At 38.8% G+C, this 26,146-nt stretch overlaps 1 protein-coding gene across 1 annotated transcript in view; it reads right to left on the bottom strand.

Annotated features, from left to right (window-relative positions):
• Positions 1-26,146, bottom strand: part of GGT1 (gamma-glutamyltransferase 1) — a gene marked incomplete in the record, with an annotated part of 1,527,627 nt that overhangs the window by 917,544 nt on the left and 583,937 nt on the right.

Raw genomic sequence — 26,146 nt, 5'->3', positions numbered from 1 at the left:
CAGGGCTTTATCCCTTTATGCTACAGAGTTAGTGTCAGGGCTTTATCTTTATATGTCAAAAGAGAAGGTGACAGGGCTTTATCCTCAGTTTAAGTTCTCCATGTCTTTTTGTGTTTCTAAAACATTTATTGTAATGAACCCCATTAGGTTCTTCAGTTCATAGGTATACACTATGCTAACAACCACTAGGGCCTTTATAAGTCTATTCATTCAACCCAACCCAATTGTGTCCATATCTGTTATAGGCATTTATTAGGAAGGGGTATGTTAGTTAGCAGGTTTCTAGAGGTTATGTGGGGGAGTATGTTAGTTTGGACATTACTGTCTGCCTCTGTCTTTCAGAGACACTGGCACCAGACCTAGGCTGAATTTCTGATTTTCCATCCACTGGTCAAGGTTGCATTCAAAAAGAATTAGGGATGGACTCTGCTTCACATGGATGAGGATTTCTCTGAGATACATATATATCTCACCAGCATATCTTATTTATGTCACAAGCAAAATTTAAATCCTTTGATCTAGTGATGTTCTTCATTTTGTGAATGGGCAAACAGTCCATCAGAGCTGGATCTGAGGACATCTTGTATGCCAGGCATAGATCGCCTCTCAGTAACCTGTAGGAAACAAGAGTACAGAGATAAGGCTTTAAGGCAATCAATATAGGACAACGTGTTTACACCCTGGATTCTCCTGGTAAGGAAGCTTTGTGGGTGTTCCCGCTGTTGCATGTCTGGTCAGGTACATGCTGAAGGCAGCATTATACTCAATGACGGGTCTGATCAGGACGAATTAAGTGGCACTAGGACGTTCTTGGACCTGGATGCCCAACTCTTACTTTTAAGTTGAGCAGCATAGAATGATTTTCTTACTACCTTATCCACATTACTGTCTAAATATATTTCCAGATCCCAGACTATTGGGTCAGCTCTTAGAGGTGTCCTATTGGAGTAATTTGGCTTGGTGGTGGATTTCCAAAAAACACTATAATGCATTTCTTATCACTGAGTTTTAATCTGTGGCTTTCATAAGTCAGGGTATGATTAAAGTTCATGAAATTAGTATTGCTTTATTCTTTGATGCTGGCCAAAATTGATCTTCACAGCACCTGCAAAACGCCCAGCACTGACTTCTACAATTATTTATTTATTACATTTGATTACCGGAAAAGTCCACTGGGCCTGAAGAACCCATTTTCAGTGGAGGCCCAGGGAGAAAAGCTCCACAATTATTACATACAGACAAGAAAAATAGTGAACAATAGAGGGTTTATAAGACAACATTAGCATATAACAGCTATATGATTGTATACAATGATTTGGTAACAATGGATTACATTGGTGGCACCAGTGAGGAAGGCATACAATTAAGTAGTGAAACTTGGAATTAGTGTAGAGTAGTAATTGAGTGATGAGGAGATGGATATTGGGAGGGGGGGGGTCAGGTTTTAGGGTTGTTAGTGGAAGTGCAGGTACATATCCAATGTGAGGAGAGATGCAATTTAAGGGAGTTTTTGAAGGTAGAGGGATTAGACATAGCTCTGAGTGAAGGGGGGGAGATCATTCCATCACTTAGACACTGTAAAGGAGTAAGGCAGAGAGCTTAGGTTTGTCGACATTTAATAGCATTTTGTTTGCAGACTTAAGGTGACGGTTTGGATGATACATGGTCGGTATACTAGTAAGGGATGGGCAGGCTGCTGAGAAGTAAATATGTTTATGGGCAAAAGTAAGTTGTAGGTATGTTAGATGATGGGGGAGTTCGAGCCAGCCTAGTTGCTGCAGACTGCTGCAATGGTGGGTGGAGAATTTCGTATTTGTAGCAAATCTGGCAATTTTATTGTAACATGAGTTGAGTTTTGTTTTCAGAGAGGACTGTATATTGGTAAGGATGGGGGCACCATATAAAGTAGTTATGCCTATAAAGGGATCCTAGTTTTGGATACATTTTTTTGATGTTATTATGGATATGAAGGTCAAAGGTAAGGTTGTCATCAATGACACCAAGTAGTTTAGGGTTGGAAACAACTTCAATGATAGTTTTATTTTGGGAATGAACAGAGAGTTCAGATCTGTTAACTGGGCTGCATTTTGTTGGGGTAAAGATTAAGAGTTTAGCTTTACTGGGGTTAAGGGCAAGGCGGTCCTGTGACATCCAGGATTCAGTTGAGGTGAAAGCTTTTTGGGTATGTTGCTGTAATTTAGAAGAGCAGATAAAAGTGGAATCCTCAGCATATTGTATTAGAGTACATTGGGAAAGAGTACTGTAGAAGTCATTAATAAATATACTGAAAAGAAGGGGACCCAGTATAGAGCCCTGGGGAACATACAAAGTTCCATGTATCCATAACATATCTAAATATGACTGTAATTTTTTTATAAGACCCGTTGCTCCTACTACTATTGGAATGGTCTGGGTATTTTTCTTCTAGATTACTTGTTTCTGCCTGCAATTCCTGGTATTTTATGACTCTGTGTCTCTCTGTAGACGCTGAAATCACTGGGTGTAGCAATTTCAATGATTAATGCTATTTTTGTCTTTTTTCATGGACTACTGTATCTGGGTTTTTTTTTTTTTTGGATCTATTTTTTGACCTGTTGGTAATTGGTGATCCCATTTGATATAAGCTTCATCATTCTCTGTAATGCTTTGTGGTTGATGTTTCCAGTGCTTCTCAGCTAGTTCAGTATTTAAGCAATCCCCTATGCAGCAGCATGCAACATTATTGTGCATTTCAGTATGCAGGATCTCTGCCATGTGTGTATCACACTGAACAGCAAGATATGCGACTCTTCAATTCTATTTTACTGAACCTACATTTGTCGGTTTCTCCCACCTGTTCAGTGAACCCATTTGTCTGTTTCTCCCACATGTTCAATGGACTTTGTAAACCAACATATTTGCAGTCCAGTGTCCTGGGACACCATTATTAACCTTTCATCTTTTGGTTTCAGCTCAACACTCCTTAACCATTCCTGCATGAAATCCTGATTGGTATGAGGTCGTTCCAGGAGATACTTGCCACAATATTTATACCTTCTCTACAGTTCTTTCTTTCTCATCTGATGCATCTCCTTATATTATTTCTTTTGTTTTTTGGCATATTCAGATGCTATCTGATTTTTGTCTACTACTGTTTTGATTTCCATTCCTACTTGACACTAAAATGCTTCTACTAAACAGATATGTCATCTTTACTTATCCTTGTTCATATTTTAAAACTTTCGCTAATTTTGGATCTACTGAGGGAAGCAGATGTGTATGCAGTCCCATAACTGCTATACATGTAATCAGACATGAGGATGTCCATACCTCCTTCAGAGTGAGGAATATATAACATCGGTGTATACTGATTTTTATCTGTCATCTGATTTTTATCTATCGTTTGATACGTGTGTGTTTGTTGTTTTCCTACTTAATTGATCCAGTACCTTTTAGGGCTAGTCAAGCTGTAACTTAGAACAGGAATATCTAATTGTTTTATAGCTTGGACATTATTGCTAGACATCAAGGCTGGTTTCAATATTAGTTTTAGTCTTCTGAAGTATCCCTTATAAGTTTTATTCACATCTGTTCATGTTTTCTTGTTGATGCTTCATCAGTTCCCAAATATTTATGCACTTCTTCCTGCTCAAGTTCCTTTATATCAAATTCCTGTCTCAGACTGTAATTTTCTTTGTACTGCACCTTTTCTGTTTTAAATATCGCTTTTGCACATTTATCAAGACAAACTCGCATTCTTATATCATCTGAGGATGTTTTAACCACTTGTAGTTATGCTTTCAATTCCTCATCTAATGAGCTATACAGTTTTATGTCATCCACAAAAAGTAGATGACAAGCCTTTAAACAAGGTTGTTTTCTGGCAGCTAAATTGTAACCATTGCCTAATCTGTTAAGTAAACAGCGTAATCAATAAAGGGAGACACAGAACAGCAGCAGTGACAAAGAATTATCCTGCAGTACCCCCTTTGAATTTTTATCCCTGGGATAATAATTTGCTCTTTGTCATGGCTTAACTGTAAAGTGGTTTGCCATTGTATTATGCTTACTGTAGTGTAGGATGCATCTTATACAGTTGTAAGCATTCCTTTATCCATGAACGTGGGATGCTGTCAAATGCTTTTTTGTAATCTATCCATGCCATACTTGGATTCTTCCCCTTTGCTCTATATGACTTTCTTTGGCTGCCCTTCTGTTCTATTGCCATGATTGAGTTTTTTCTAAATGACTATATTTTCTGTCTGCATCATTTCCAGTATACAGTTTGTGTATCATCCGAAAGTAAACTATTAGTCTATAGATTTTAGGATGGCTTGCAGGTTTTGACTTAAGGAGGAGTATTGCTTTTCCTGTTGTCAACTAGGATGGTATCCATTTGGGATGTGCATAAAAGTAATTAATACTCCGGGCTAAATCATTTTGTAAAGGTGTTAATACTTTTAGCCAGAATTCAGGTACTGCATCTGGGCCTGGAGTTTTTCTTAATTTTGTTTCAGTTTCCCTACCTATTACTTCACTCCATTTCATATCCTCTGCATTAGAACTCCTTACTCTTTCTTTTAATTTTTCTATCCATTCAACATCTTTGTTATGTTCCACAGAGTTTATATAAATATTTCTCCCAAAACTGTCTTATTATTTTTGGTGATGTTTCTGTTTCTTTTCTTTTGTTTCCCATTTCTCTATAAAACATTTTTAGATCATCCATGAACATGTTATTTTGTATTTTTCCTTTATCTGTGCTGATATTTTTAGTTTGTTAGCAATAGTGTATAATAGATCCTGGTTTGCTTCAGTACTGTGTATTGTTTTTACCACATCTATATTTCTAAGCATTTTTGATGATCTAGTAAAATTCACAACAGAGTAAAAATGAAGCCACAACACAACTAGTAAAAAATAAAGGCTACACTCAGTAACACTCATGTCGGGTATAAATACGAAGCCAATTAAATCCCAAGGAGAAAAAAACATCACTGGGAAGCAATAGAAATAATAACTTACTTTATTAAAAAATAAATAATAAAATACAAGGTTAAGCGCTTTCGTCCCATACTATTGCAGCTTCATCAGAACCTTTAGAATAAAATGAACCACTTGTTTAAATAGTAAAAATTGAAAGTCACATGACCAGATTTCGTTCATAATTCAGACTCACTCTATCTTAAAGGGACCATACCCATCTGATAAATAATTAATACCTTATAAAAATATCAATCCCCTAAAACATAAATCGTTAGACTTACTGACAAATAACTAATACTTCTTTCATTAGTATAACTAGACCCATCATTATTTTATAATACTATGGCTTTATATTTTAAAATAGGGATGATCGATAAATGTTTGTTAATCCCTGGTGGTATTGTGGCATTCAACTTAAGTTGCCCAAATAACTCTCTTCTTTCTATCTCTCACTTCCACTATCCACATCTTGGGTCTACAGGTATAATGTATAGTATACCAAATTTGAACTTACTACACCTTGGGCTGCAATAAACATGCTTACATAATACATTATTAGTATTTCCTTTCAATATAGCATATAATGTTCATAAATACATTCCTCATACTACTGTTTTTTATACATAAAAATGTTCAAGTGTTTCTCCCCAGGCCTCTGCTGAAAATTTACTTTGTTCCAAGTCGGGCTTTCCCGGTTAACAAATGATAAATAAAGAAATAAAAAAACTCTGTAGCTGCATTGTTGACATGTGCCACATTTAGAGGTGCCTTTTCTCTGGGGTGTTATATTTAACTTTGTATGTTCAAATAAATATTTAAAATTCCTATTTGTTTTATAAACAAAATGTGATTCTAATCCTACTATTTCTAAAATCTCTGGATTGGTTTCAAAAATCGCCCGTTTTTTTCTAACAATCCTCTTAATTTCACAATCACAGCCATCATAAGTAACTACCCATATTATGCGTATAAGATGTTTCTACTCCTATGTTATCATGTTGTTCTATTGAAGTCTCACCTAAAAGGTGTCATCTTTATGGGTCTTTTTTGGCCTGTTCATTTTTGTGTTTTTTTTGTGGGATACTACTACTTCCTATCACAATGGGGCCATCCTCTCCTCTGAGCTTGGGCTAACCTTGTTATAGGAACGTTTCAGTGTCTTGAGAATTCTGCACTGCAATTTTTTTCTCATCTTGGTACCAGTGCGTGCACCAGGATTGGGCACCTTTTTTTATCCTGGGACCTGTGCACTCAGCCATCTTTTTATTTTTAACCTATTGTCCTCCATGCTATATACTATATAAAAATACAGTCTATATACCAGTGTTGTCTTGTTGAGATTTTTTGAAAACAGGGTCCACCACATGAAGGTACTTACCAAGACTTGGGGATGCATTCATTTCCAGCAATACTACTCTCCTTTGCTTGCTGATTTCATCTCTCGATTTGGACCCCATGTATACATTATCCCTGTATACCAGTAGAGATGGCTATCGGAGAAATATTCTGCTTAAATATAAATAGCAAATAGGTGCTGAAAGATGGATCACAAAAACATAACCAAAATTATGATGCCTTTAAACTAAAAACTTGAGAAGTATGAAACAATTCACTACTGGCAGATAAGGAAAAGCACTTGTGGAAAAAAGATATGTTGGAGAGTTGAGGGGGCACTGGATGCAAGAAGGCGCAAACGATAAGGGAGGTACATGATGTGACCAGATTAGCCAATAACAAGAAGCAAATGTATATGACATCTATAATAGAGATGTTAAGATTAAAGCCATAAAGGAAACATTCATTCAAACTGGAAAATAATGTTGCCAGGGTTTAGGATATTTAGAAAGGAGAGAAAAAGTAGAACAGGTGTTGGCAAATGTCCAAAAAAAAAACACAGATAATTTTAATGAAGGAAGCTGAGCGTGAGGAGAACTAGGAGCTGTTAGCAATGTTAGCGTTAATGCCGTAAAGCATCTTGGGAAGGTAGGCACAGCTTTAGTGTGGTCATGATATATAACTAACCAAATGCTGACAGGAGTGAGAATCCTAACGTAATCAGAGGCAGGACTGAAGGATCGGCAAAGCAGAGAAGAACCACTGTGACAGGGGACCTCAGTCTCTCAGAAGGTCAAAACTACAAGGTAATAAGACAAGAATAAGAAAGCAAAACAGAAATTCAGTCTATAGATGATATACAACAATGACACCAAACCCACCAAAAGATGAAGGTCGACACCAGCAAAACTCCAGAAGGGGAACAAGGTGATGTGCTCCCCAAATGTGCAGTACAAGAACAAACTGCAGCTGTGTTCTGAGGGACTACAGATTATGTAACCCTAAGATATGTGTGGAACACACACTCACACACAGTACATGACATGGCAGACACTGGGAAACAATGCACTGGAAGGATTAGGTAAAGTGCACAGTATGAGGAAACTTTGTAACAGCATACACAAACTTCAACTGGTCACTGAATGCAGTCCTGCTCACTTGGAGCTTGCTCACAGAGTACTCCCTTAACAGAGCTGCATGCTTCTTAGGAGTTATTGGGAAATTCCTGTAAGAAGTATTATGCCTAAATCACAGAATGTCAGTGACTCACTCAGGAAAGGTATTACAGATGCATTGAAGAATATGCCTCACAATCTTAACATCTACAAGATGAGAACAGCAAAGGCAGGAACAGACCTATATACCCCAGCAAGCATTTTATCTATAAATTCCTCAAGTGTTTATTTGAGCAGGAATAAACACTCCTTGGATGCAATGGAGGTAAATATCTGCTATACAGCCTGGATGGCAGCCCCTTCAAAGTCCATAAGGACATACTGTGTGGACACTGCAAACCCTGTTGGTTATCCAGCTACTTGTACCAGCCTACATGGAAATGTACACTTTCTCCACATTCTTTCCTATCAGGCAGAAGTCCACAGGGGCTATCCTGCTGATAGATGGTGTACCTATTCACCTGCGCATGCTACAAAGCTGTCTACAGCTCAAGGGTCTTCATTCCCCACTTCTGCTATGTGTTTTAGAATGACATGACGATCAGGCTCCTTGTGCCATCTGTGGGTTATATCACTGCGAGTTCATCAAGCTGCGCCTGACCACATATGTGTTACTGAACTTAGCATTGGCCATGCATCACAATTACAAGTGGAAGGTATGCATGAAGCTGATTTCATCAGAAGATAAGGAACTCCAAATATAAAATAGAATGTCCTTAACCAGGTCCTTGTCAATATGGAGGAAGAAGAGTCCCTGAGGACATGAAATGAGTCAAGGAGGCAGCATTCTTACCAATATGGCAGGAGTTGAAGAGGCTGGATCGTTGAAATATGAAATGAGTCAGGGAGGCAGGGTGTCTTGTCAGTATAAAAGGAATCAATTGGGTGGACACAAGGAATCTGGAAGGCAGCAGTGACCTTGCCATAATGTGATTCATGATCCCTGGACGAAAGACATACAAGACAACTAGGACATTGGTGGTGGACTACAGAAGTACAGGCTTCAACATGCGTGGAACTATACCAAAAGTAGATTTGGTGGGAAGACCAGTGATAGGGGAGGTGCATTATGGAAACAGTAAATACAGGGGATGAGCATCTGCATAACCAGCAGAAGCAACTGTGGGAAGCTGAGACAACCAGCAGGACTACAGAATGAGGGAAGAGTGTTATCACTAGAGGAGAAAGGTGTACAGGGGGAGAAGGCCTATCAGAGTAAATGGAGTGCCTACAAAAGGAGGAGGAGTCTGTCAGGGGAAAGGGATGGGCTACAGGAGGAGGAGCTATCATGTGACAAGGAGTAATCCACCAGTGGAAAACAGCAGGCTACAGGAAGCTGTAGCTACCGAGAAAAAACAGCAGCCTACAGGACAGAGGAGCTAGCATTGAAAAGGACAGGTATGCAAGGAAGAAGGACCTATCAGAAAGGGTATATGAGGGTAAAGGGAAGTTGGGAAAGAGGAAGACAAAGCATCAGAAAAAAGCCAGCTCATGTCATGTGTCAGGAAGAATGGACTAAAACATCAGAGGATTAGAAAAGATAATCTTTCAGATAAATAAGGAAGTACGGGAAACTTTGACTGTCTGGGTACAGCAGAAATAGGATATGAAGAAAAAAAGATGAGGGTGCTACATAAATAACTCCTAACCTCATTAGTCACAAAAAGAAGGTAATATACCAGTTTGAAAGGAGAGCGAGGAAGGCGTAAAGAGCTGGAATGTGAGGAGATGAATAAGGACAGAGTACAAGAAAGAGTTGATAAGACTTCAGGAGGATGAAGAACTCAGATATTGAGTGAACTACCGGCAAACATGTTTATTCTGTATGAGCGAAATATGGTGCTGGCAAATAATATGAAGACATCCGGGGTAGTCTTTCAGCACAAAGGAGGATCCCAGATGGAACAGAGTAATTACACACTGCTTGTTTATCCTTGTTTCCACTTTGAATGGTTATGGAAAAAACAGATGCAGTCTAGTTGGTGGTCAACAGCAGGGCTTCACATAGCAGAGGGGGTCTTGTCAGTATAACATAATCCAGTTCAGTGAGTATGTTGTTAACAAGCCTAACAGAAGACATCTGATGGGCAAAGAGTATCTTACTTCTGTCCTAGCGTCTTAAAGGGATTCTCATCATGTAGTCATTGGGCAAGTTGACAAATGAAAAGTGCTCGGACAATGAGGGATATCATCTTACTCACTGTTGTCACAGTTAGCAGTATATAGGACTATAAAGTCATTAACTTTGATGAATAAAAATAGGCTATAATAAAGCCAGATGGCTAAAAATAGACCCCTCCACACACAAACACAGCCTCCAAAGCAACATATCGTTAAAAAATCTCTAACCCCTGAAAACCAATAGTTTAAACAGTCAGAAAGGAAAGATCAAAGAGAAAGAGGGTTGACAGTGCATCAGGAGAATATAAGGTGGACAATGTTCCTGAATAGGTAGGAGTACGATAAAATACCAGTAAATAATCCAAGAAAAGGAATCCCAACGGAAATGTTCCTGAATAGGTAGGAGTACAGTAAAACAATCCAAGAAAGGGAATCCAATGGGAATGGTACTGAATAGGTAGGAGTATGATAAAATACAGCTAAAATAATACAAGAAGGGGAATCCAACGGGAATGTTCCTGAATAGGTAGGAGTACGGTAAAATAATCCAAGAAAGGGAATCCAATGGGAATGTTCCTAAATAGGTAGGAGTACGGTAAAATAATCCAAGAAAGCGAATCCAATGGGAATGTTCCTAAATAGGTAGGAGTACAGTAAAATAATCCAAGAAAGGGAATCTAAAGGGAATGGTACTGAATAAGTAGGAGTACGGTAAAATAATCCAAGAACTGGAATCCAACGGGAATGGTACTGAATAGGTAGGAGTATGATAAAATACAGCTAAAATAATCCAAGAAAGGAAATCCAATGGGAATGTTCCTGAATAGGTAGGAGTATGGCAAAATAATGCAAGAAAGAGAATCCAACAGGAATGGTACTGAATAGGTAGGAGTACGATAAAATATCGGTAAAATAATCCAAGAAAGGGAATCCAATAGGAATGGTACTGAATAGGTAGGAGTACGGTAAAATAATCCAAGAAAGGAAATCCAATGGGAATGTTCCTGAATAGGTAGGAGTACGATAAAATACAGCTAAAATAATCCAAGAAAGGGAATTCAACGGGAATGTTCCTGAATAGGTAGGAGTACGGTAAAATAATCCAAGAAAGAGAATCCAATGGGAATGGTAACTGAATAGGTAGGAGTACGATAAAATACTGTTAAAATAATCCAAGAAAGGGAATCCAATGGGAATGGTACTGAATAGGTAGGCGTACGGTAAAATAATCCAAGAAAGGGAATCCAACGGGAATGGTACTGAATAGGTAGGAGTACGGTAAAATACAGCTAAAATAATCCAAGAAATGGAATTCAATGGGAATGGTCCTGAATAGGTAGGAGTACAGTAAAATAATCCAAGAAAGAGAATCCAATGGGAATGGTAACTGAATAGGTAGGAGTACAGTAAAATAATCCAATAAAGAAAATCCAATGGGAATGGTACTGAATAGGTATGAGTACGGTAAAATAATCCAAGAAAGGGAATCCAATGGGAATGTTCCTGAATTGGTAGGAGTATGGTAAAATAATCCAAGAAAGAGAATCCAACAGGAATGGTACTGAATAGGTAGGAGTACAATAAAATATCGGTAAAATAATCCAAGAAAGGGAATCCAATGGGAATGGTACTGAATAGGTAGGAGTACGGTAAAATAATCCAAGAAAGGAAATCCAATGGGAATGTTCCTGAATAGGTAGGAGTACGATAAAATACAGCTAAAATAATCCAAGAAAGGGAATCCAACGGGAATGTTCCTGAATAGGTAGGAGTACGATAAAATACAGCTAAAATAATCCAAGAAAGGGAATTCAACGGGAATGTTCCTGAATAGGTAGGAGTACGGTAAAATAATCCAAGAAAGAGAATCCAATGGGAATGGTAACTGAATAGGTAGGAGTACAATAAAATAATCCAAGAAAGGGAATCTAACGGGAATGGTACTGAATAGGTAGGAGTATGATAAAATACTGTTAAAATAATCCAAGAAAGGGAATCCAGCGGGAATGTTCCTGAATAGGTAGGAGTACAGTAAAATAATCCAAGAAAGGGAATCCAATGGGAATGGTACTGAATAGGTAGGCGTATGGTAAAATAATCCAAGAAAGGGAATCCAACGGGAATGGTACTGAATTGGTAGGAGTATGGTAAAATACAGCTAAAATAATCCAAGAAAGGGAATTCAACGGGAATGGTCCTGAATAGGTAGGAGTATGGTAAAATAATCCAAGAAAGAGAATCCAATGGGAATGGTAACTGAATAGGTAGGAGTACAGTAAAATAATCCAAGAAAGGAAATCCAATGGGAATGGTACTGAATAGGTAGGAGTACGATAAAATACAGCTAAAATAATCCAAGAAAGGGAATCCAATGGGAATGGTACTGAATAGGTATGAGTACGGTAAAATAATCTAAGAAAGGGAATCCAATGGGAATGGTACTGAATAGGTAGGAGTACGATAAAATACTGTTAAAATAATCCAAGAAAGGGAATCCAGCGGGAATGTTCCTGAATAGGTAGGAGTATGGTAAAATAATCCAGGAAAGGGAATCCAATGGGAATGGTACTGAATAGGTAGGCGTACGGTAAAATAATCCAAGAAAGGGAATCCAACGGGAATGGTACTGAATAGGTAGGAGTATGATAAAATACAGCTAAAATAATCCAAGAAAGGGAATCCAACGGGAATGGTACTGAATGTAAGAAGAGTGCAGAAGCCAGAGCAGGTGCGATGAGGAAGATCTGCTAGAAACAGGACATTAGCACACATACACAAACCCTCCCGCAACATGATTACATCTGAGCTGATAAAGACAAAATCAAGTACTAAGCATCAAGGTATAACTATTCCCCACAACTCATCCCTGTCATCAGCATCATCATCACCACCATCACCATCATTGTCATCGTCATCATCATCATCAGTCTGCATTCTCCCATTTCTGCATGTTATCAGAGGTCATATCAGCATTAATCAATATGACCAAATCACCTAGCGACAGTGATTGTACTGCAAAGTGGCTTCTCCGCAGATCATCCAAGGTAACTTAATGGAAGTGGACACAGGTATGATGCATGCCATGCTTTCAAGTTATAGCCTTGATGGAATGACAAGGCAGAAAAAGAAAAGCCCATAGCAGTGAATAATTGCAGTCTTTTTTGTTTTGGGTTTTCCCGGTTAGGGGTCGACACAGCTGAACAACAGTCCGCAGAATGACTGGTAGTGGAGTTTTACGGTGTCAAGTTGCCTTCTCTGCTCCCAACCTTCCACAGAAGGCACACACTCACACCTATGGTTAATTTAGTGTGTCCAATCCACCTTCAGCATGTTTTTGGGACATGGGAGGAAACTGGAGCACCCAGAGGAAACCCACATGACCGCAGGGATGACATGCAGACTCCACACAGAAGGCACCCCAGGCAAGAATCTAACCGGAGAACCTCTTCTGTGAGGTGGCAATGCTAACCACTGCACCACCATGGCTGGCCATCAGTGAATAATTGCAGACAATTATCAGAATTAGAAACATACAGGTGGAGTCACATATCCTTAAATAAAGCATACAAGGTATGGATAGGAATGAATGCACTATCAGTAATACAACTGGTGTGATGTTAGCAGCAGCAACATTATACAGAACCTGAGACATTCCTAGCTCTGGCTAGATCACATTATATTGACCTACAATCATTTACCATCAGCTCTATACATTTTTTATGCAATTGTCAGTGCAGATGAAATCACTGGGGTTATGACACTGATGTATAAGAGAATTATAATAGAAACAAAGTAGGCATACAATACACTGTGGAATCAACTCTCAGAAGTTGCAGAATGAATGGCTATGGAAATGGACCTATAATATATCCTTACAGACTCTAAATAAGTTGTTATATAGTCTATTCTGCACCACAATTATCTTCTGGTCATCCCATGAAATATGGGGTTAGAATGTAAACCTTAAGCTGCCTCCTACAAATGACTCCCATTTGCTGTCCAAAACTGGATCATGCCATGGCACAGACATCTCTCTTTTCTGTTTGGAAAAAATGCTGAAGGCAGGAGCTAGATGAGGAAGGAGAGTGAATCTTAACTTCTATCTGCAAATTCCAAAGTTTTTGTATTAAATCCCTTCAAATCTTCAAAATAAGTCACCTGGAAACAGTATTCATTTAAAGAAGCTTTATTTGGATTAGCACTTTCATCTTAATAAGACTTTATCAGATCAGGAAAAAACGTTAGCGTTTTTTTCTGTCCTGTTCTGTTTCGAAGACCATTAATGTCCATCAGCAAAATACTGCAGATAATTCAAGGTGAAATGACCAGACAGATACTACAAGAAAGCCCTTAGTCTGAGGTATGTTGCAAATTCCAAAATGCAGATATTTGGACAGGGATAGTCATTTGTGTGTTGAAGTTTAGTGATGTGAAGACCCCCCCCCCTTCCTGTAAAAGAGTTTGTGCATCTTACTGCCCACAATTACACATTATAAGCACTTTGAACACACCACCGCAAATGGAAAGGATACCTTTTAATATACGAAAACCAAAACTAGAAATATAATTAGACAGTGATTTGGAACTGTTAGTAAAAACTCAAATGTATTATTGGAATACAAATTATAGAATACTCTGGTAAGCCACAGAAGGTTTAATATTTGAGGAGCAGAGGAAGAGAAATGAAAGCATTTCAAACATATATATATATATATATATATATATATATATATATATATATATATATATGTATATATATATATGTATGTATGTATGTATGTATATATATATATATATATATATATATATATATATATATATATATAGTTTACTATTGGCAGTTTGAATCCACTTCAGTCGACCACTTAGAATGTTGACCTGAAATGCTGAATCCGGAATGCCAAAAAGTACACCAAACTGAAAATGAATACATCGACAACCATGGCTCTGTGTATTCGACACAGCAGGACATGATGTCACTCACCTCCTGCTATGCACATTAACATACTGATAAACTCTACAATCAACGGTATGTTATTTCTACTATTAGTCCCCCTGCACGACCCATATGGGAGGCTGCCTCCCCCCCTCACGCACACATCCTGCACATTAAATATGCCAACTTCAAGACTGCACTACAGTGAGGAAATGGGCTAATTCCCTGTTCCTCACTGAACCGCGATCTCCCTGCACAATGTTGAACCCAAATGCTCGAATTACATTACTGTAGTATATGTAAACCTATATATATATATATATATATATATATATATTTATTATTCCATATGTAGTGTTGCTATAGGTCGAGAATGTTTTTAGTACTAGAGTTTTCTACTAATCTGCTGGTGCTGAACTAGAAACTGATGATTAAGTGACAGCGCTTCTTTAACATAGATTAAAGTTTCTGTCTCTAAATGGTTCTTGGCTGGAGTTTGTTCTTTGACACTTAGGTGAAGTCTTATTAGCCCTGCCCCTGACTTGGGGTCTGTAATTTCAGTTAACAACATTTATAGTGACATAGTATATTCTAGCCAGTATGCAGGCTGCTTACTGTAGAGGGAAGTGTAAGGATGTACTAATTTGAATTGGAAGAATTTGGCAAATTATCCCTACTTAATACCAGTTATAGTAAGTACGGTAAAATCTGTATGAAGGAGTCATGCATCTGTGAAATGAACTCTGGAAACACTTTTGGTACTGAACCAAATCTTATATTGTTACTGTTAGTTTTGTTGCAAGAAAGTACTTGATTTGTGTAAATAAACCTTATCTAAAAACTGAAAAGAAATGTTTTCATTGACTGGTTTTGTTATTGTAAGCACTATAAAATTCCCTACTAGCCAATGCAGTGGGCAGTTCTGACTTTCCAAGGTACTTGTTTTGTCTGAGTTCTTCCATGTTGTAGAAAGGAATGCAAGCTCTGCATGAGTGAAGTACTAATTGCTGATTGACTGCTAAGCTAAGACAGAATACTGATTTTTCTTTACTTTTGTGAAAAAAATATGCAAACAAATATAAAAAAACTGTTGTGCCCATATGGGGATTTGCCCCAGCAAAGGGGCTCCTCATGACAATGAGTAGGGTTGTTTCAAAAATAAATGCTTTGTTGCTAAACTCCTCGTGTGAAGCTAGGATGCATACACTGAATAATGGGAACAATTAAAGAAACTTTGGTGACCTCTAATAAGTTTCTGAAAGAAAAAAGTGCATTCACTGACCCAATATCTGCTCAACCTCCAATAGCAGGTATCCACTATATTAAGCCAACCATCTGGCTCGCTAGGAATCCCCAAAACAGTGCACCTCCTGAGGAATCTTTGAATGGAAGATAACATGGAGGCTTTTCTGATGGTGCTGGAGAGATATGTAGCTAGCTAAAACTGGCCTTAAGCTAAGTGGGCCAGGACACTGTCCTCATATTCAACTCAGCACTCCCTAAAATACATACGTGGACCTTGAGGATACCGACTCCCACAACTATCAGAAACTGAAACAAGAAATTCTGACTAGAGCTAGGGGTTCAGTCAAGGCACAGTACGTTACATTCCACATGTTCAGTATGGATACTGCCTGGGATGGCATGATCGACAGACCACGATGCTTTGCCAGAGATGGCCTGCACCTGTCGCCCTTGGGATTCTGGATACTGGCTAAGGCTCTTGCCACCCCTATAGTGCCTTTTTTAGGCAAGGTTCAAATGACAAATTCACCAACGTAACAGGTACAAGCAAGCAAAATCTGAGGGTAATGCTACTCAATGCTAGAAGTCTAAACCTCAAAATGCACTCACTCGAGGCACTCCTTAAAATGGAGAACATCGACATCTGTGCAATGACAGAGACCTGGTTCAAAGCTCCAGGGAGCACCCCTGTGTTACCAGGCTATAATTCATACCACACCTTTCGGCCACCTAACCCGGAATAAAGCACTAAAGGTGGAGGCGTGTCCATATTCATTAAGGATATCCACACTTCCAGGCTAGTTGCACAGCATAATGCATCCGAGATTATCCAAGTGCAACTAACTCTGGGCAAGACCGCAATCCAAATTGTAGCTTGCTACAGACCCCCCACCATGCCCCAGGATTCCCACTCCTCATTTTTTGATACACTGGAAAGTATTAGGGTACAACCCAACACCCTAATAATGGGCAATTTCAACTACCCCACCATTAACTGGGAAAGCTACTCATGTACCAACTCTTTTGCTCAACGTTTTCTGGAATTCATAAATTCCAACGCCTTGGATCAACTTATTCGAACACCCCCACCAGGGGCAGCAATATCCTAGACCTGGTCATTACCAACATGGACAACCGGTGTTCCACACCAGAGGTCAATTCCTCATTGGTCAGATCCGACCACAAGCTAATCACCCTAGACATCCACATCCCATCCCCACCCCCACTTAGGGAAACCACTGTAAAAAACTTCTCCAAAGCCAAATTCACACTTAAGTCAGAAGTGGCAAACTTCATGACACCCATGCAGACAGACAATAGAGGTACGACTGCTGAATCCTACACAAATGCACTTTATAAGCACTTACATGAGTGCATGGATCATGCTATCCCTAATAGAACCAAGATGCTAACCTCCAAAAAAAGGAAGCCAATCTGGTGGTCCTCTGCCATAAACAAACTCTACAACAGAAGAAAGAAACTGTTGCAAAAAAGAGTAAAATCCCATGACTGGAGGAACTCCCTGGTCAACCTCATTAAGAAGCTAAGATCCCTCATAAAATCCTCCAAAGCTAGTTACGAAAACAAAATTGCCACTGACTCTAAAGACAACCACAAAGCATTCTATAGCTATGTCTAGAATCTCAATGGCAACACTCAGATCTGCTCTGAGTTATAGCACAAGGGCACTAAATATACAGAACCAACTGATATTGCCAACATCCTGGCAGATAGGTTCAGTGCTAACTTTACCCCCCTCTCACCCCCTAGAGGGCCCATCTCTATACCAGAAGAATGCAAAGTTCCTGTAATCACAGCTGCACAGGTAAAAAACACACTCTCCAAAGCCAAGAACACAGCATCTATGGGACTTGACAATATCCCAGGCTGCATTCTACATGAACTACAGAATGAACTGGCACCCTACCCAAGTACCATGTTCAATCATAGCCTCACCTCAGGCTTTGTGCCCACTGAATGGTGCACCATGACAGTTATCCCACTCCACAAAGGGGGAGCCACGACGGACCCCGGGAACTACCGCCCCATTAGCCTGATGAGCCTGGTCTGCAAGGCCATGGAACGTATCATCATGGAACTCATAAACAAAGACATTGATAATCTCCAAACTCTGGCACTTACCCAGTTTGGGTTTGTAAAAGGCAGATCATGTCTCCTAAACCTGATTGACTTCTTTGAAGTAGTCCCCAAAGCCATAGATGAGGGTAAAGTGGTTCACACAGCTTATCTAGATCTCGCCAAGGGTTTTGACACCATCCCCCACTCTGGAATTATAGATAAGATCACCAAACTAGGTATAAATCCCTATGTCACAAAATGGGTTGCCAACTGGCTCACAGACAGAACCCACACTGTAAAGTAGCAGACTCCAAATCCGACTTCAGACCATTGACAAGTGGTGTACCACAGGGTTCAGCCTGAGTCCTCTCATGTTTGGTATCTACTTCTCTGAAGTACAGGCTAACACAGAAGGTCTTTGGCTAACAATGTTTGCAGATGACTGCAAACTAGGAGCCATAATCGAAACTCCTAATGATGTGGACATACTACAAAAGGGTCTCACTGAGAAAGATGCCTGGTGTCAAAGCCATGGCCTGAAGCTCAATGCCAAAAAGTGTATTATCATCCCCTTTGGTAAAAATTCTGTACCCATGGGCTACCACATAAGTGGTAGTCTACTTAATGCCGTAAGTGTGATAAAAGACCTTGGGACACAGATGGACAGTAGTCTCTCCTTTGATAATCACATTGCCACAGTGGTCAGGAAATCCTCCTACATGGCTCACCTCATCACAAAAGGTTTCTCATCCAGAAAAAAAGAGGTCATCGTTCCCCTCTACTCATCACTCATTAGACCCATTATAGAGTACAACACCCCTTTTGGTATGTACCTTAAAGACATCTACAACAACTGGAAAGGCGACAGAAATACCTCACAAAGAGGATTACTGGCTTCAAACAGATGCCCTATGCAGACCATCTCAAAAGACTCCAGCTTTATTCCGTCGCATAACACCTACTCAGAGGCGATCTCTGCCTAACATACAAAGCTATGTCAAACCCAGAGCTGTTGAACATGCTCCACTTAAAGAAATCCCAATCCCTCCGAACTACATGCTCTAGGGACCTAAACCTTGTCACCACAATAAACAGAACATGCTGGGGGGATAGATTTCTGTCCCAGAGACTTCCCATACTCTGGAACAGACTACCTATCTATGTCAAACAGAGCTTCTCATTAGCACTCTGCAAGAAAAATCTTGATGATTGGATGGGAAATAGGAAATTCACCCCAGGGTTCACTTCTGTGACTCTGCTCGACAGGGGCACAGGAAAATAATTTTCTTGGGTGGCGAAAGCCATATTACCTTTTTGGCTAGGCTTATATAGGCGCTAAGGCTAATAGCCTAGTACCTACCTATGAACCTATTATAGACTGAAACAGTCACAAATGGCTGATTTTAGTGCATGTCTTGTAATAAATTGTAGGAATGACCTTGTGCAAATAATTTTACTAAAATTCTTGGAATTTTGGTTATATATATTAAATTAAAAGTGCACTCCCTAACAAATTAGGAAATGGAGAATTTCAGGGTGACATTTAGTCCTCTGAACAGCTTGTTATTTAAGAAGAAGTTGTGTTGTTTACAGAAATTGCAAACTCCAAGTCAAGCCAATAATAAGCCTTCACCTAACTCTGTTTCTTTGCCGGCAAACAAGAAAAAAATGTTTCCATCTAAGCTGATATGTTTTAAAAATGTTCAAGAAAAGGGCACAGTGCAAAGTGCTGTGTATTTACTGACAGCAATACTCTACCAGTAAAAAACATGTTGACCAACACTGCACATCAACTGGCTCAGAGAGTCGCTCTGTGCACATGTAAAGATATTGTCTCCCGCTGGAAACTGAGAGTCTCTGTTCACTTTCCTCAACCTCCACCCCCAGTTTCCCAGCTACCTCCATAGCTTTCTTTTAAACTCTACTTTCTCCTCCTCTGTTTCCTCATTAGCTCCAGCTCTTAGAGAGAACTTGTTGCCTTTCACCCAGAACTTGCCACTTTAGCACAACTCTGTAACCATGCAACTTTAAACCAATATTAATATTATACTTCTGTTACCTCAAAATCCCGAAACAATATACAAATTTATCTGAATCATAATAAATCCATCCCCGCGTTATGTAATTTGCATTTTCCAACACTGACATTTTCTTCCCAATATACTTCGACTCTTAGTAAAATCCCGCTTCCATGTTGATTCTTATGTCATTCTTCCTTCCCATATCTGTAACAATACACTTGCTGGGCACCTCATCCATCACTTCCCACTTATCTGCCCATCGTTATAACATTTAGAGAATATTCAACTCAAAAACTTCTTTATCTGATTGTACCTAGAAGATTCCATATCTTCACAAAAGTACAGGATGCTCCAGCTAAAATTAAAACTGCAAAATTTACTCCAAGCAGACAACTGTCAGTATAATAGTCATTTTAATGTTTATCCATATACATCCCATCTCTGGCCCTTCCAACGCATTCTCCAATGCTTCCATTCCTGCTCACCATAGTAACACCTCAATACTCTTGTCTCACTCTGGTAATTCTGCGCTCTCTTTCATTAATATTAATATTTGTAGCATTGCCAAAAAGGTCTATTGGTTTCATGCTTCAGTCTCCTAATCACAACTAAGAAGTCATATATGTAACTGAAACTTGGCTAAAATCACACATTAAAGACAATTCTTTTCATCCTGCAGCTTATAATATCTTTCCATCTAATGACCACACACACACCCAAGGGGTGGTGGCATAGCATTAATCTACTCATCCTAAATAACTATTGCACCCACCCCATCCAAGCAAAACACTCACTTTCTTAAATGCTGAAATACTAGTTACACACTTACACATTGCCTTGTTTTGGTTAAGTTTATCAGTCATCATTCACTCCAAACAATAATATCTTCAAAATAGAAGAAATCCTGTCTAGAATACCTTCCAATATTAACCAGAAAACCTTCCTCCTTCATGATTTCAATGACTGAAATACATTAAACTACAACATCCCTTAATTCTCAATCTACCTATATGGCTTCACACAGTTAGATTTAGTAAATCTGGTACATTTGACTACCCATAAGTTTACTGCCCTTGACTGGATCCTAATCAATAGCCAAGACAAAATAACAGAACATGGAACCCTGCCTGACAGCTTAAGAGAGTATCGTTCCACTATTGTCATTCACCACCATTCTCCAAATATGACCCCCCACCCAGTTTATTTGCACAATAAATATATGGATGGTCACAAATCACTTGGACTCAACCAAAATATCTTCCATTCAGTCAAGCAGTAGAAACATTGAATTCCTTAACATCCCTTCCACCAGTAATAAAAAAAAGAACCAAGGCTAACCCAGCCCCCTGGCTAAATCCAAAACAAAGCAAATAGTGAGACAAAGAGATAAAGCCTAAAAAACATGGCATACAAACAAAAATCAGTCCTTTTGCTCATATAAGCAGCTTCACAACCTCTCCAAAAAAATCTTCCTGGCTGAAAGAAGAAACTACTACATCTCTGTACAAGATCCCAACGATCTAGTCCCAAGCCCTTTTGGACCTCTTTAAACAAGTTCCTCAAACTCGGAAAATCCTTCCAACCCACTCTGTTTCTCTCCCTTACCACTGTACCAGCTAAGAAACAGCCTGCAGGTTAAACTCTCATTTTATAAACACTATCTCTGCCCTAACACAAAACCTTCCTCAACATTCTTACTAGTTTCTTACTAGTCTGTTCTAGCGTTACTAATAAATCTTCTCTCTTTCATCTTAAATCCAGCAACAATGACATCTAATAAAAAAAAAAAAAATCCTTGCCGAAGGTAAGCCATCCACTCTGGACCCTGATATTCTACTAACAAAGTATTAGTTTAAGGGTGTCCACATTTATGCAACCAGCTTATTGTACATTTTTTTAAATATTTTTTCCGCTAACAGATTTGTTTGGTTTTCAATTGGATTGTACAGGTTATAGGTCATATTAAAGGTGGGAAAAGTTTTGAAATGATTTATTCTGGTCTCATTTTTTTATATCACAAAAACCTGGCATTTTAACAGGGGTGTGTACACTTTTTTTATATCCACTGTACCTGGGAGCTACTTCAGTGTGCTAGAGTTTTGGCAGTGATGACCTGTGTGATTGGACTCATTTATTTATTTTATTTTATTTGTTTGTTTGTTTGTTTAACATTTATTGACCGGGAAAGTTCGACTAGGACAAAGCCTATTTTCAGTGGAGGCCCAGGGAGAAACTCTCCAGGTGCATGTCTTTGGAAAGTGTTTGCATTGGAGAACTCATATTTTCTGACTCTGTCTTAGCCTACTGCAATTCAGGGCAGAATTCAGAGAACTATGTAGTAAACTATATCCAGTTATAAATCAAGTTATGCTAGCCTTATTTTTACTGTGCAATGGGTCAACAGAGCTGCAGAACTCGAAAAAAGTCTTTGCTGCACACCCTACTTTTATCAAGGGAAAATAGCTATCACTAGAGCATGGAAGAAAGTCTCCCATGTAATGCAGCCCAGGTAGTATATATTATGAATGAGATTAGGAAATGAAAGTGGCATCTTCGACACCTAAATTTTGATCTCTAGCTCTTAAGACATGGACTCGGGATAAATCATTTAAAACCCCCTTTAACATCTAAGGAATTTTAAGCAGAGAAACAATACACTGAAAAAAGCTGCTCTGCTTAATTACGTAGTTAGAAATGTTTTATTTTTATGTTTAATTTTGTTAATGCAGCTTTCATTTCTCTTAATTCCTTGTAAGACTTGTAAAGTAAGAGCATATTCTGTGCCTTAATTCTATCTGCTGTTTTTTTTCATGTAATTTATGTAGTTTTGTGAAGCTTCTTATTCCGTTGCAATAAATGTTTAAGATGTGTGCATATTCATGAATAAAATGCTAATGACAAGCTTTGTTAATCATCTCTGTCTGGTATAATACATTGTACAGATCTTTTGTTCTTTTTATTATCTGTATAATGTAAAAAAGTCTGATTTGGAGATTTTCCTCTACCCCCCCCCCCCCATGCTGAGAAGGGCTTTTTTTCTTTTTGTTATAAACACCTTTATTGAATTATTACATGTGGCATAGGCAAATTTACATTATACAAAAGTAATCAAACTGTATTAAACATTAACAAACATTATAGTTCACATATATTGCTATATATCATACAACCTAAGCAACATTACATAAATTATTCAAATCCTGCCCCCTTTTTTAAACAGACATCTTTATTAAACCATCACTTACAACATAAGCAATCATATACATTTACATAAATGAAAATAACCCACACCAACACAATCCTAGCTGCAAGCATTTTACATCACAAACTATACTGACACACTCCCAATTGCAAACATTATTAAACATTATATATCATTTATCTACACAATTGTTTTCAGTCAAACATTACATAGCTCTTTTCAGTCCTGCCTTCATAACCTCATTTCTCCCCTGTATGTATTGTTCCCACAATTCCCATTTTTTTCCTATGTAGTTTGCTTCTACCCTTTTCCAAAGATCTCAGTTCTAGTTGTTTTATCTCTGTTTCTATATTCACTACTTCTAATATAGTTGGTTTAGATAGTGATTTCCATTTTCTAGTAATTGATTTTTTTGGCTAGGGTTGTCACCCCTCCATTTTTTTTCCGGACTATCCGGAAATCAAACTGATTCTCCGGTAGTCCAGAAAACACTGTACAAACTCCGGTATTCTGCTTCAAAAAGAAAACAGACTATCGGAGTTTGTAAATCGGCTGATTTACTATGCTTTTTTTACAGAAAAACATAGTAAATCAGCCGAAAACAGGCAGCAGGAACAAAGAAAGAGGGCGTTCCCTGCCAAGTGATGTCATTGCGGCATCACAAAATGGGCGGAATGTGGGTGGGAGAGGGGTGGGGTGGGCAGGGTTACTGCTGACGCGAGGGGTGTGGCTTTACTCCGGTTTTAGCCACAAAAGAAGGTGGCAACCCTATTTTTGGCAGCCACCATAATTAGAGACAGCAAGGCCTTACCATGTCTAGGCAATTCTGATTCTGTATCATAGCAAAGAAAAATCATCTCCCTAGTCACACCAAGCCCACCCACCCAGCATCTCCGACAGTGCATCCTGCAGGGAATCCTTAAAGTCTGCCAACTCACTGTACTCCCAGAAAATATGTTCCCAATTGCCTCTTTCTTCCCTGTCACACCTCCAACATTTGCTGTCTACCTGAGGAAAAATTCTCTGGAGTCTACTTGGGGTATAAAAATATCTATGTATACATTTCCAAGCAAAAATCCTAAACCTTCAACCCAGATGGACTAGTGTGGTTTTCAAAAGCAAAACAAAATAAAATAAATAAAGAAAACATTTCAGTTAACCATCACCTCTAGAAAATAAAGTTGAATTAATAACCAAAATAGATTAGTGACATATAACTGATAGTGAGGTGGCAGCCATCCCCTCTCAGTGTGAATTATACCAATGTCCAGTGGCCTTGTCTAACAGATTTTACTGGCTTCTCCAGTGAATCATTATTGTAGAAGAACAAATCTCATCCATTGAACACAGCTCCATTAATTGAGCCAAACACCCTAGATGATGACATCTTCCTGTTGGAGGGGGTCAGAAAAGGCACTTATTAAAAGTCCATACCCTATCCTGAAATTGTGCTAACCAAGGGGACCTTTTCTGCGTAGCTCTTCTTATCTCTATATCTATTTTGGGTAGAGTTCTCTTTTCTATATAATTCATTCATCAGAGCAACTATATCTGTCATGGTTAGGAGTTCAAAGCTTTTCCTGGTAATGCGTTTTTATATAACAAAAATAGTATAGTAAGCAACATAGCTTCATTATTGGGACACTGGCCTCTAATCAGTTCCAAGGGTAGATAATAGTATGTTATTATTTCATGCTCCCTTTACTGTCACAAACTTATCAATCTATTTCTGAAGATCATAACTTGTCTTAATGCGGTTTTGTACAATGCAAGAGCATATGAGACCGTTGTCAGCTCCCTAAACCTCCAGCAAGTAGGGTTGGCTGTGGAAAACATCCTAAAAATCCTTGTAGGCATATAAAAATATTGGGTCTATATTAGAACACCGAACTTTCAAAATTACGAGTGTTCTAATTGGCCCGTTTTCAGCGAACGCTGAAAATATCGAAGAAACAGAAAACCAAATTTTTTCCTAGGGAAATAATTTGGTTGTCCGTTTCTGTTGCTTTGGTATTTTCAGCACTGTGGTGGAAAGTTACGGGTCAGGTTCAGGTAAGTGTGCGATTGTGTGGACATGAGGGTTAGGGTGGGTTAGGTGAGTTAGGGTTAGGATGCGGGTCAGGTAAGTGTGCGATTGTGTGGACGTGAGGGTTAGGGCGGGGTAGGTGAGTTGGGGTTAGGGTGCGGGTGAGGTGACTGTGCGATAGTGATGGACCTTAGGGTTAAGGTAATTGGATAGTGGTGCATGTATAGTTTAGTGTAGGGTTAGGTGTAAGAGTTTAGGTGTATGTGTGTAGACTGCTGTTTGTTTGGTGTGCTTGTGTTGTGTGTATGCGTTTTGGAACAGGGATTTTTTTCCCTAGGAAAAAAATTGCTGTTCTGTATGTTCGATATTTTAAATTTTCGATTAATAGGGTTTGATATTAGAACACTCAAAATTTTGAAAGTTCACTGTTTTAATATAGACCTAAAATATTTATATAATCAGTGCCAACCAGAAAATATTATCTTGACCTTATAACATACATAATGTTCAAGATGAGCTTTCCCCAGCTCTCCTGTTCAGTTTGGATCCCTAGGTACTTTTCCCAATCCCCATGGAGATTCTTCCTTGCATTTTGATGAATCCCGATCAAATACTGATATATGCAGTTGATTATTTATCTCCCCTTTGCAGAGTTCCCTTTCCCCTCAAAATCTAATTCACCATCTTTGGTCTATCCTCACCAACTACTCCTTTGAGTTTAATTTACAACTGCACATCATCAGCCTATTGTATTTAAGACTTATCCATTGTCTGTAAATTATATTTATTTGCAAACTCTGTCCAAGAAATCACTTTATCTTTCTGCAATAATTCTTCCTAGAACAACCACAGAATATGGTTCCTCAGCCATTTTGAAAAAGCTGGATCTCCCTGCTTCCAGGGTGTATAAGATCCCACTGGGATCAGTTCTTCTTGTTGCTCTCTGACTCTAAACCTTTCCGATAAATGGGAAATACTTTTCATCATATGTATGACCAATACTCTCTCCACATCTGAATGGGCAGGATGATGCCCAAGATC

The sequence above is a fragment of the Protopterus annectens genome, chromosome 4.part0 (genome assembly GCF_019279795.1).
Source record: "Protopterus annectens isolate FY-2018-M chromosome 4.part0, PAN1.0, whole genome shotgun sequence".
Classification (NCBI taxonomy): domain Eukaryota; kingdom Metazoa; phylum Chordata; order Ceratodontiformes; family Protopteridae; genus Protopterus; species Protopterus annectens.
The sequence above is the reverse complement of the archived record's forward strand: the minus strand, read 5'-3'. Positions and strand labels throughout refer to the sequence as shown.